The sequence below is a fragment of the Lithobates pipiens genome, unplaced genomic scaffold, assembly GCF_037356315.1.
Source record: "Lithobates pipiens isolate NorthernLeopardFrog02 unplaced genomic scaffold, aLitPip1_a1.2 Scaffold_27, whole genome shotgun sequence".
Classification (NCBI taxonomy): domain Eukaryota; kingdom Metazoa; phylum Chordata; class Amphibia; order Anura; family Ranidae; genus Lithobates; species Lithobates pipiens.
Window position 1 is genome coordinate 29407274 of NW_027507788.1, and position 13093 is coordinate 29420366.

General features: G+C 42.6%; 1 pseudogene; it reads right to left on the minus strand.

The window, feature by feature from the left end:
- Positions 1 to 12622: 12622 nt before the first annotated feature.
- Positions 12623 to 12730, minus strand: LOC143934649 (U2 spliceosomal RNA; annotated as a pseudogene).
- Positions 12731 to 13093: the final 363 nt, after the last annotated feature.

Below are 13093 nucleotides of genomic sequence, written 5' to 3' on the forward strand. Positions count from 1 at the left end.
AGGGACTGTCCCTGATTTGGAGCAAAGTCCCTCTTTCCTCCTCATTTGTCCCTCATTTTGGTCTGATCTCTATAGTTGTATATAAAATGTACTTTTTATCTTTCAAAAAAAATGTTTCCAAGTGCTAAACCTTCCATCCAAATTCTAAATTGCTGCATTTGTAATGTTTAAAAGCCAATATAAAGGAATAGTAATGATAAACAAAAAGTCCTTGTGGATTTAATTAACTTTTTTTGGTTAATTCTCCTTTAAGGGGGTGTGGCAGGGGGCGTGTCCTATGCCCTTCATACGTTTGCTAGTAGGTGTCCCTCATTCCCATCTCAAAATGTTGGGAGGTATGCGTAAAAGTGCAAAATGTGGTGCATGCCTCTGGAATTCTAGGGGGGGGGGGGGGGGGGTCCAGTCCAGCATTGGTGTATGGTTTAACTAAAGGTACCCTTTGCCAGTTCATCCACACTGGCTTCATGTAGCACTGCAGCCCACCCCAATGCAGCAATATGGGGTGAATGGGGCACATAGAAAACAACTGACCTCTATGTGCACTTGCATTTATGCAGATCACCGCAGCTCAGTGTGAACGAGCCCTGGAGGCCAGACGAGAAGCATTTTTTTGCATGAACATCTGTAAACTGACAACCTATGCAGGCTTTATTGTCCACCCTTTACACCATAGAACCGGGCATTTCCCGGTCTCTAGCATAAAGGAAACGTGTAACCTAATTATTTGTATTTTTTTTTTTTTAACATACGTCAGAAAAAAATGAAAGATTTTTTTTTGCAATGGGCAATATATTTTTGCCAAAAATAAATAGCAGGATGTTCAAAAGATTTATATTTTTGTATTTTTTTTTTTCTAGATCTTTGTAGGGTTTAAATGTGCGCTACTCATATGATGGTGTGTTCAGCATTATGTTGGTCAGCAGCACCCTCTGCTGGACAGATTTTGCAATGTGCACGCATAAAATTCGCTTTTTAAAAGATAACCCTGATCAAAATTCAGTAACATTTTTCAATTTGAACACAAAAAATAGAGCTTAAAGTGTTACTAAACCCAGGACCCTGCATTCACTATATCTGGTCTCCCCAGGACCCTGCATTCACTATATCTGGTCTCCCCAGGACCCTGCATTCACTATATCTGGTCTCTCCAGGACCCTGCATTCACTATATCTGGTCTCCCCAGGACCCTGCATTCACTATATCTGGTCTCTCCAGGACCCTGCATTCACTATATCTGGTCTCCCCAGGACCCTGCATTCACTATATCTGATCTCCCACAGTACACACAACATGGAGATTCAATTATTTTAGTAAATTATTTTAGTAAATATAAACCAGTAAATACGGCACAGTGGTGTAGTGGTTAGCATGCTCACCTTGCAGTAAAAAGGGTTGCTGGTTCGATTCCCAACCACGACACTACCTGCCTGGAGTTTGCATGTTCTCCCTGTGCCTGCGTGGGTTTCCTCCGGGTATTCCGGTTTCCTCCCACACGCCAAAGACATGCAGGTAGGTTAATTGGCTTCTGTCCAAAATTGGCCCTCGTATATGAATGGGGACCTTAGATTGTGGGCTCCTTGAGTGTAGGGACCAATGTGAGTGTGCAATGTACAGGGATAGGGGTAGACACTCACTGAGGTTGAACTGGATGGACTGGTGTCTTTATTCAACCTTACTAACTATGAAACTACTAACTACCCTGTTTCCCCTAAAATAAGACCTAGCGTGATTGTCGACGATGGCTGCAATATAAACCCTAGTTAATGTCCTTCTATGTCTTATTCTCAGGGTAGGGCTTATTTTTTGGGGAAAGAGGGTGGGGTTTATTTGGGGGGTAGGGCTTATATTGCAGCCATCACCGACACTCACGCTAGGTCTTATTTTAGGGGAAACAGGGTATGAAATACCTTTTCTCATCAGCAGTATATAGCAGTCTTGTGACTTCTATCAGTGTCTGACTAAAGCTTGTAGGAGGAGTTTTCATTCTCCTCTGACTGTCCTATGAGGCTGCAGGACCCCTGACCCTCTGTCTGGACAGTGCTGATTGGCCCTGTGCTGATCACATGCGCTCTCCTAAGAAAAAAAAAGAAAACCTCTCTAGAAATACACACCAAACTGAGCATGTGCAGAGTGTGCCCAAGGCTCTGTATTATCAGCAGATGGATTGGGGGCAGTGGAAGAAGGGGAGGATCAAACAGCCTTTTTACACAATGCAGAGGATTAACCCCTTAGGTTCCACAGTGAGTATAAAAACCATGATTTACTGCATATACAGACTGATTTTACTGTTGTTGGTTTAGTAAATGAAGCCTTTTTGGGGGGGATAGCAGGGAGAAAGGTTTGAAGCTCATTTTCTACTCTTATGCTGTTGGGGAGATATACCCTACCTTCCCATCCCAATGACAAGCAAGTAGTGTAGGGAAGAATGAGAACTTGTGTAAGCCTTTTTATTATTATCTGCTTTTGGTTAGATTTTGGCTTGGGTTCAACTTAAAAAAAAAAAGAAAGTTAAACCCGCTTATATTAACCACTTGCTGACCGCCGCATGTACATTTACGTCGACAGAATGGCACGGCTGGGCAAAAGGACGTACAGGTACGTCCCTTTAAATTTGCCGCCATGTGGTCAAGTGCGCGACGCCGGCGGCACGCGCGCGACCCTGCCGGGAGCTCCGTGAGCCAGATCGTGGGTCCCGCGGACTCGATCGCCGCGGGGATACCCGCGATCGTCTCACGGAGCTGAAGAACAAGGAGATGCTAATGTAAACAAGCATCTCCTCATTATGCCTAGTGACAGTGTCACTGATCTCTGCTCCCTGGGATCAGGAGCGTGATCAGTTAAGTGTCGTTCATAGCCCATCCCCCTAACAGTTAGTAACACTCCCCAGGAAAAAACGTAACCCCTTTATCGCCCCCTAGTGGTTAACCATTCACTGACAGTAACATTTTTACAGTAATCAGTGCAATTTTATAGCATTGATCGCTGTATAAATGTCAATGGTCCCAAAAATGTTTCAAAATTGTCCGATGTGTCCACCATAATGTCACAGTCATGATAAAAATCGCAGATTGCCGTCATTACTAGTAAAAAAAAAAAAAAATGTATTAATAAAAATGGCTTAAAACGATCCCCTATTAACTTTTGCGTAAACCAATCATTAAACGCTTATTGCGCTATTTTTACCAAAAATATGTATAAGAATACGTATCGGCCTAAACAGAGGAAAAAAAAATTATATATTTTTTGGGGATATTTATTATAGAAAAAAGTAAAAAATAATGCAATTTTTTCAAAATTGTCGCTCTATTTTTGTTTATAGCGCATAAAATAAAAACCGCAGGGGTGATCAAATACCACCAAAAGAAAGCTCTATTTGTGGTAAAAAAAGGACGTCAATTTTGTTTGGGAGCCACGTCACACGACCGCGCAATTGTCATGTTAAAGCGACGCAGTGCCGAATCGCAAAATGCGCTCTGGTCTTTGGCTAGCAAAATTGTCCGGGGCTTAAGTGGTTAGCACACTTAATCTTTACTGTGATGGCCAGAATCATTTAACCCACTTCCCCCAGACCCACCCTTAGCCTGGTACTGGATGATAAAAGGAGAAGCAGCACAGTGATGAGCTCATCTCTCTGTCACTCTGCTTGCTCCTTCTATCAACATGCTTCTTGTATGTTGAAATGATTGGCCCATTGTGCTGCTTCTCTCTCCCACACTCCAGCCCTGCTGTATGCAGACTCCAAGAAGTGTATACTAGTTCACATTCAGGTACTAACACTGCTTGCATTAAAAATAAATGTAACTTTTATTTAAATAAAATAACTCCACTTTTGTTGAGAAAAATACATTCCCCTCTGGGTGATCTATGTACATTGCAAGGAGTATAACAAACTTTATCGCAGATTCCTACCTTTTGTTAATCTGAAGAAATCAATGTGTGTTTGTCTGTGCCTCTGTACACAGTGGGTCTAAGGGGAGTGGTTTCATAATTAACTGTCAGGTGTGCAGCTGCACAGCATTAATGAGGAAAGCTGCTGGGCCTGCATCCCTTTAGACGTGCTCCGATTGAAAGTATCTCTCCACAAATTACATTGTTGTTGCAGGGGATGCCTGAAATCTGACTTGTATCTTAGGCAGACTTCTGGGAAAATGGGTGAGCCAATCGCACAAGCAGGAAATGATGTTTCTGGGGAGTGGTTTACTGATTTACTAATGATTACAGCACTGCTTTTTTTTGTTTGTTTGTTTTTTTATTGTTTTATTATTTTTATTACGTTTATTGTTATGCCACGTACACAGTACACACGATTGGAAATTTTTCCCCCACGAAAGTGGAGTTATCCTTTTACTGATTTACTAATGATTACAGCACTGCTTTTTTTGTTTGTTTGTTTTTATTTTTTTATTTTTTGTTTTGTTTTTTTAATTGTTTTATTATTGTTATTACATTTATTGTTATGCCGTGTACACAGTACACACGATCGGAAATGTTTCCCCATGAAAGTGGAGTTATCCTTTTACTGATTTACTAATGATTACAGCACTGCTTTTTTTGTTTGTTTGTTTTTTTTTGTTTTTTTTTTGTTTTGTTTTTTTTATTGTTTTATTATTGTTATTACATTTATTGTTATGCCGTGTACACAGTACACACAATCGGAAATTTTTCCCCATGAAAGTGGAGTTATCCTTTTACTGATTTACTAATGATTACAGCACTGCTTTTTTTTGGTTGTTTTTTTTTTTTATTATTATTTTTTTTATTGTTTTATTATTTTTATTACGTTTATTGTTATGCCGTGTACACAGTACACCCGATCGGAAATGTTTCCCCATGAAAGTGGAGTTATCCTTTTACTGTTTTACTAATGATTACAGCACTGCTTTTTTTTTTGTTTGTTTGTTTTTTTTTGTTTTGTTTTATTGTTTTATTATTTTTATTACGTTTATTGTTATGCCACGTACACAGTACACACAATCGGAAATTTGGCCAGCAAAAGACAGATGAGAGCGTTTCATTGGAAAATGCAACCGTGTGTATGCTCCATTGGAATTTTGCTGGCCGAATTCCCGCCAGCAAAAATCTGAGCGCATGTTCTCATTTTTTTTAGACTGAAAAACCATCGGAAATTTCGATCGTCTGTGGCAATTCCAACGCGCAAAATTCTGACACATGCTTGGAAGCATTGAACTTCATTTTCGCGGCTTGTCGTAGTGTTCTACATCACCGCGTTCTTGCCGGTCGGAATTTGGTGTGACCGTGGGTAGGCGGCACAAACTTGAGCGGAATTCCGTCAGAATTTCGTTGGGAAAATCATCAGAGCTTTTTCCGACCATAATTCTGATCGTGTGTACGCGGCATTAGAGCTCGTTCACATGGGCGAGCAGGGGGTGGTAAAAACAGGCTGCCAACACAGCACAATAGATGCACTGCAGTGATTTGTGCATTTGGGCTCTACTGTACAATGCATTGGGAATGGCACTGTGCCGCAAACACAACCAGTGAGTTGCCATGCATTGTGGTAGCACACATCGCCACAACGCACAAGTGTGATTGGGCCCTTATACTTTAAACACAGAAGCACTACTTGTTCTAATAGAGATAGAAATAGAGCAGAATGGAGTTCTTTCTGATAAGGAAGGCTGACTGCTTTGTATATTTACCTTTTTCTGCAAGCATTTCGGCGAATAAAACCGTGCTGCAAATATGTAAATTGTATAATATGTATGTTGCACTTTACTATAATTTGTATATCATGTCAATGTTGTATTGCTTGATTTAAAAAAAAAAGTCACATTTATATTGCACTATATAAACGCATCTATGTCCTAATAAATAAAGCTTATAAATGTTTTATTAAAATTATGCAATTTGATTTTTATTTTTTATGTTCTTATGTTGAGAATACGTGAAGAACAACTCCTACCAATGAACAAAGAAGTAATAATATGATATATTATTATTAAATTGTTATTATAGTAAAATAAAAATTTAATATTAATCAATACTGCCATCAATGTGCTACCATCCAGTAAAAAATAAATATTAAAAAATATAATATAATATAATATAATATAATATAGCCCAGAGCTTGAATTTCAGCCAGTCCACCATCACTTGACCCCACCATGGTGATTCTTCCAGTAGTGAATAGTAGTGCATGCTCACTGACCAGTCCTGTTGCTGCCCCTTAGATCATGCCATTATGATACTGCTTCTGGAAGTTTTTTGGACCTTGCAAGAACCCCGGCCAATGGAGTCTTCTGACAGCCAATGAGAAGCATCCAGAGTGCAACATGGATACTGTAAGAAGGGTCCTATTAACATTGCACCTGAAGATAGAATACCTGGGACCCCACCTGCCTGGGACACTGATCACACATTTAGAAAGGCTTTCGGTAGATTTTTTTTTTTTTTTTTCAAATAAATCAGAGAAGATAAAGAGGTGATAAATAGATACACTATATTGCCAAAAGTTTGTGGACACCTGCCTTTACATACCAATGAATTTTAATGGCATCCCAGTCTTAGTCCATAAGGTTCAATATTGAGTTAGTCCACCCTTTTCAGCTATAACAGCTTCAACTCTTCTGGGAAGGCCGTCCACAAGGTTTAGGAGTGTGTCTATGGGAATGTTTCACCATTCTTCCAGAAGTGCATTTGTGAGGTCAGGCACTGATGTTGGACAAGAAGGTTTGGCTCGCAGTCTCTGCTTGAATTCATCCCAAAGGTGTTTTATCGGGTTAAGGCAGGGGTTGACAAATTTGCTTGGAATCTAGGAGCCAGCTAAAAAAGTTAGGAGCCAGGTCCGTGACGGCGATCTGGACCTGTCCCTGGCTTGACATGGAGACGAGTGAGGGGAAGATAGCCCCCAGCCCCCCACCTGTCTCCAAGTCATTGCCCATAGCTCTTGGAGGGACATTTTATTTTATTTTTTTCAAATGACAATTTTTTTTTTAAATTGCATTTTAGTGTAAATATGAGATGTCAGGTCTCTCTGACCCCAGATCTCATATATAAGAGGACCCGTCATGCTTTTTTCTATTGCAAGGGATTTTTACATTCCTTGTAATAGGAATAAAAGTGACACACATTTTTATTTTTTTTTAAAAGAACAGTGAAAAAAGTAAAAATAAAAGTTAAAATAAGAAGCTTGCGTGCAGAAGCGAACGCATATATGGAAGCGGTGTTCAAACCACACATGTGAGGTATCGCTGCGATCGGTAGAGTAAGAGCAATAATTCTAGCCCCAGACATCCTCTGTAACTCAAAACGTGCAACCTGTAGAATTTTATTAAACGTCGCCTATGGAGATTTTAAAGGATAAAAGTTTGTCGCCATTCCATGAGCGGGCGCAATTTTGAAGCATGACATGTTGGGCATCGATTTACTCGGCGTAACATTATCTTTCACAATATAAAAAAAAATTGGGCTAACTTTACTGTTGTCTTATTTTTTTTATTAAATAAATTATTTTTCCCCCAAAAAAGTGTGCTTGTAAGTCCGCTGTGAAAATACGGTGTGACAGACAGTATTGCAACGACCACGATTTTACTCTCTAGGGTGTTAGAATAAAAAAAATATAATATAATTTTTTTTTGGGGTTCTAAGTAAAGGGAAGGCAAGCTCCATTAGCATTGCTGGTTGTAATTCCGACGGCCACCACAAGAGGGCGCCAGATTCCAGAAGGAACCATAGGATCACAGAAGGCCTCAAAGCCGGGGGCTCAATTACCGGCCGCCGGCGGCGCGGCCCGACGCGATCACGCCTGGGGGGTCCACGGAGACAGGATACCCCCAGCTGTGCTGCCCCAGGCGCCAGGTCACTAATTCTAGTCGCAAATGCGACCTGGCGCCCGGGTTTTGTCGAGCCCTGGGTTAAGGTCAGGACTCTGCACAGGCCAGTCAAGTTCCTCCACCCCAAACGTGCTCATCCATGTCTTTATGGACTGTGCATTAGTGCGCAGTCATGTTGGAACATCCCCAAACTGTTCCCACAAAGTTGGGAGCATGAAATTGTCCAAAATGTCTTGGTACGCTGACGCCTTAAGAGTTACCTTCACTAGAACTAAGGGGCCAAGCCAAACCCCTGAAAAACAACCCCACACCATAATCCTCCCTCCACCAAATGATTTGGACCACTGCACAAAGCAAGGTCCATAAAGACATGGATGAGCGAGTTTGGGGTGGAGGAAATTGAGTGGCCTGCACAGTCTTGAGTCTTGACCTCAACCCGATAGAACACCTTTGGGATGAATTCGAGTGGAAATTGAGAGCCAGGCCTTCTTATCCAACATCAGTACCTGACCTCACAAATGCGCTGCGGAAGAATGGTCAAACATTCCCATAGACACACTCCTAAACCTTGTGGACGGCCTTCCCAGAAGAGTTGAAGCTGTTATATCTGCAAAGGGTGAGCCAACTCAAGACAAACGGAATTTCCAACAACCAAACCGTGGATTTTTTTCCGACGGATGTTGGCTCCACACTTGTCTTGCATACACACGGTCACACAAATGTTTATGGGAATTCCGAACGTCAAGAAGGTGGTGACGTACAACACGTATGACGAGCAGAGAAAAATTAAGTTCAATAGCCAGTGCGGCTCTTCTGCATGATTCCGAGCATGCGTGGAATTTTGTGCGTCGGAATTGTCTACACACGCTTGGAATTTACAATCTGTTTTTGGAAAATTTGAGATTCAGCTCTCAAACATCTGTTGTTGGAAATTCCGATCGTGTATATGCGACATTAGACTTGGATGCCATTAAAGTTCATGCGTGTAAAGGCAGGTGTCCCAATACTTTTGCCAATATAGTGTAGATAGATAGATAGATAGATAGATAGATAGATAGATAGATAGATAGATAGATAGATAGATAGATAGATAGATAGATAGATAGATAGCATATTTTTTATTTAGTTTTGGATACTATGGTTACAACCCCTGTGAGACCTTCTCCAGACCAGATCCATTGTGGTGAGGTCCCGCAATCAGCTTCTAACAAGGTCCATCCAGGTCTTCAACCCTGAGGTCTCTAAACAGCTGCATGGTCCATGGGCTGCCTGTAGGCAACATTCCCTCAAGCTCTGGACCCCTCTAATGAAGAAAGAACCCAGCTCGCCAGTGTTTCAGACTATTAATCGCCTTTCCAGCCCCCTACTGGACATTCCTGTCCAGGTATTGGCTGGAGTGTGATAAATATTCAGGCTGGTTATTTACATCTACCTCCCTAACGCTTGATTCACACTAACACGTTTTTTGATGCATTTTGCATTTTGCAGAAATGCAGGACATTTTTTTTAACATGGGTTCCTATGGAACATGTTCACATCAATGCTTTTTTGTGCCTCTGTGTTTTTGGAAAGGGTCGGGGACTTTATTTCATGCAAAATGCAGCGTTTTGCATGTAATAGAAGTCAATGGACCCACATCAAAAAACGCAAGTACCGCGTTTTGCTTTTAAAAAAATAAAATTAATTACACTGTATATAGCTAGTTGCTAAGCAACCACACTGTAAAAAAAAACAGCAAAACGCGGCAAAAACGCATGTCCAAAAATGCGGCAAGCACCGCAAAAAGCACTGCAGAAATGCTCAAAAGCAACATGCATAGATGTGAATCGAGCCTTAGGCTGGATTCACACCTATGGCATTTTTAGTGCTTTTTGCATTTTGCAGATTTGCACTACAGAACGTGTTCCATAGGAAACCATGTTAAATGGACTGTAGTGCAAATCTGCAAAATGCAAAAAGCACTAAAAACGCACAGGTGTGTGAATCCAGCCTAAGCTCTGGAAGCTTCCTTCAGAAGCAGGAGGAAGCAATCAAACTCTCAGCCTGTGAAACCCCGATACAGACCAGGACAAATGATCACTGATCACAGGAGGAGCAAAAAAAAATGTACCTAGCATCCTGCGCTAGGAGGGTGCTATGCACCTTTCTGACCATGTTTAATGTTATATCCATATTTGGGATGTTACATGAAACATTTCCAGAGCTTGCAGCCAAGCACCCCCAAAACCCCACTGATGGTGGTTGCAATGCTTTGTAAGGCTTTAACGCAAAGAAATAATAAATGCACATTTTTTAATTAATCAGCATGTGTGTTTATTGTTTTATATTATGTAACCACTTGCCACCCAGGCCAAATTCTGACATTTCTCTCCTACATGTAAAAATCCAAATTTTTTTTGCTAGAAAATTACATAGAACCCCTGAACATTATATATGTTTTTTTTTTGCAAAGACCCTAGAGAAAGCAATGGAGGTTGTTGCAACTTTTTATCTCGCACGGTATTTGCGCAGCATTTTTTTGGGGAAAGAAACAGTTTTGTGCATTAAAAAAAAACAGTAAAGTTAGCCCAATGTTTTGCTTATTGTGAAAGATAAAGTTACGCCAAGTAAATAGATACCTAACATGTCACGCTTCAAAATTGCACACGCTCATGGAATGGCGCCAAAGTTCTGTACTTAAAAAACTCCATCGGCGACGCTTGAAATTTTTTTACTAGTTACATGTTTTGAGTTACAGAGGAGGTTTGGGACAAAATTATTGCTCTTGCTCCACCGTTCGCGTCAATACCTCATATTTATGGTTTGAACACCGTTTTTATATGTGGTCGGGACTTACTTACGCGTTCGCTTCTGCGTGCGAGCACACAGGGACAGGGGCTCTTTAAAAAAAATATATTTTTTATTGTTAATTATACTTTCTTTTTTTATTTTAACACATTTTTTGTGGAAAAAAAATTTGATCACTTTTATTCCTATTACAAGGGATGTAAACATCCCTTGTAATAGGAATATGACATGACAGGTCCTCTTTATAGTGAGATATGGGGTCAATAAGACCCCGCATCTCACCACTAGGCTGGGAAGCCTGAAATCAAAAAAATAAATAAACCGATCATCGCTTCCCAGCAGAAGTGGCTCCGTTTTTTTGAATGCAGAGGCCGGGTGTGACGTCATAACATCGCACCCGGCCTCCGACGATCATAGTGACTCTGGTGACCATCTGGTCCGCTGGAAATCTCTATGATCCGTCTCTAACATGTCTAACATCCGGGGCCGGCGGATCCTCTGTTCAACTCACCGATCGTAGCGGTGAGTTGGTAGAAGCATCGGAGGGTGGCGGGAGGGGGGGGCGTCCCCTCTCGCCTCCCGTAAGAACGATCTATCGGTGGAACAGCCGCTATGATCATTCTAATGGTGTAGGGAAGTCGACCGGCTAAAAACGGCAATATCTGAATGATGTCTGTAGCTACAGGCATCATTCAGATATACCCGCTCAAGGTCCGTCATGTCATATGATGGCGGGCAGGCGTGAGGCGGACAGCCCAGTTCTTTCAGCCTAAAGTGTACCCCATGTGTGCTCAACCTGTGGCCCTCCAGCTGTTGCAGACTTCTAGTCCCATCATTCCTCTGCCTTTGGGAGTCATGCTTTTTTAACTGACAGGCTTGCAATGCCTCATGGGACTTGTAGTTCCACAACAGCTGGAGGGCCACAGGTTTTTTTTTTTTTTTTTTTTTTTTTTTTTCAGCCAGTGGCGTGCAAAACACACTCCAAAAAACTTCACCCGGTGCATAAAAAATGTGCACACACATAAAGAGTGACACAAAAAAGTGCAGACGGGTACACAAGTCCTCTAAAATCAGAGGACCTTGTCCTGAATCCCCCGGGGCGCTAGGCTCCTGACAGGGACAAGGACACTTAAAACTTGGTCTTCCTGGCCGGAACCAGTCAGACCCCGTTCTTCGGAAGGTCTGCCGAAACAGACCCACCCAAATACTAGGTAGGGCTCCCCCGAAGGAAGACCCCAAACCCTAAGGCAGTGGGTGAACTAAGCCAGAAGGCCATGTCCACCCCCAGACCAGACTTTCAGGACAGGCCCTAGAACCTGTGACCCTACTCATCACAGCAAACGTGCAAAGTGACAAAACAAGACGTGACAAGACACACTGAAAATAAATAAAAAGTGGGGAAGGGATAGTGGAGAGGAAAGTGAAAAGGTGGTCGTTGTGTAAAACAACGACCAGGCCCTCCGGCCGGGAATAAAAAATTCCTCTGGTCCCAGCCAAAAGGCCCGGCCCAAGAGGCAGGTGCTAAAAAAGCGTGTCATGGTGCAGTGACCGTGGTGCCCAAAATCAAAGTGACCCTCACTCACAGTGATTGTTAGGCACCCCTGGACTGCCACTCCAGGGGCACATACTCCATAGGCTTTCAAGACCGCCCCCGACCCCCGGCCCAGACCACAGCAGCCCCCACCCCGGACAGGAAGGCATGAAGATCAGGTTGCTTGGTGAGAGCCCTTTACCATCAGGCTCCACCGTCGCTCCCATCACTCCTTCCTAATTATATTCGGATGTACTAACCGGCACTCCCCCACAGCAAAAAGGAGTAACCAGCGTTCCTTTCCGAAAAACTGCCCGGGGCTAGAACTACCCCAATCCAGACCAGAGGCCGGGAACCCGGCCCTCTGGATCCGACCAGGCAGCACCCGCCCTCACCAGGGGCATCCTTCCAGATGGCTCAGACTCAACCATGCATCGGCCCCCAGTTTACTGTCGGGCGGCACGACGTGGCCCCTACCGAAACCATCCTTCGGGATGCAAATTACACCATCGGAGAGCGCCGCCCAAACCCTCTCAAATAGGGATGGACCAGCGCCTCCTTTGGCAACTGATAAGAACAGATACTACACTTGATCTTAGCCAAAAGGCCGAGAAGCTGGAGGGCCACAGGTTGAGCACCCATGGATTACATCGGGGTTCTCCAAACTTTTTAAACAAAGGGCCAGTTTACTGTCCTTTAGACTTTAGAGGGCCAGACTGTGGTCATGGAGAGTAAAAAAGGTCCCCGCATCAGTTGGAGGTAAACAATGTTCCATCTTTGACGTCAGTGAGAGCAATTGTGCCTCATCATGGGTGTTATTGGGCCCCACTGTTGGTGTCAACAAAGGGAAGACACACGCCAATACAGGCTAGAGAGTGCTGCTCACCCCCAAATTGTAAGGAAGAATTAGAAAATGCTCCCCCAGAAGTGGGATTTTTAGGCAGCAAAATTATGGGTCAAGTCATAAATTTGTAAACAATCC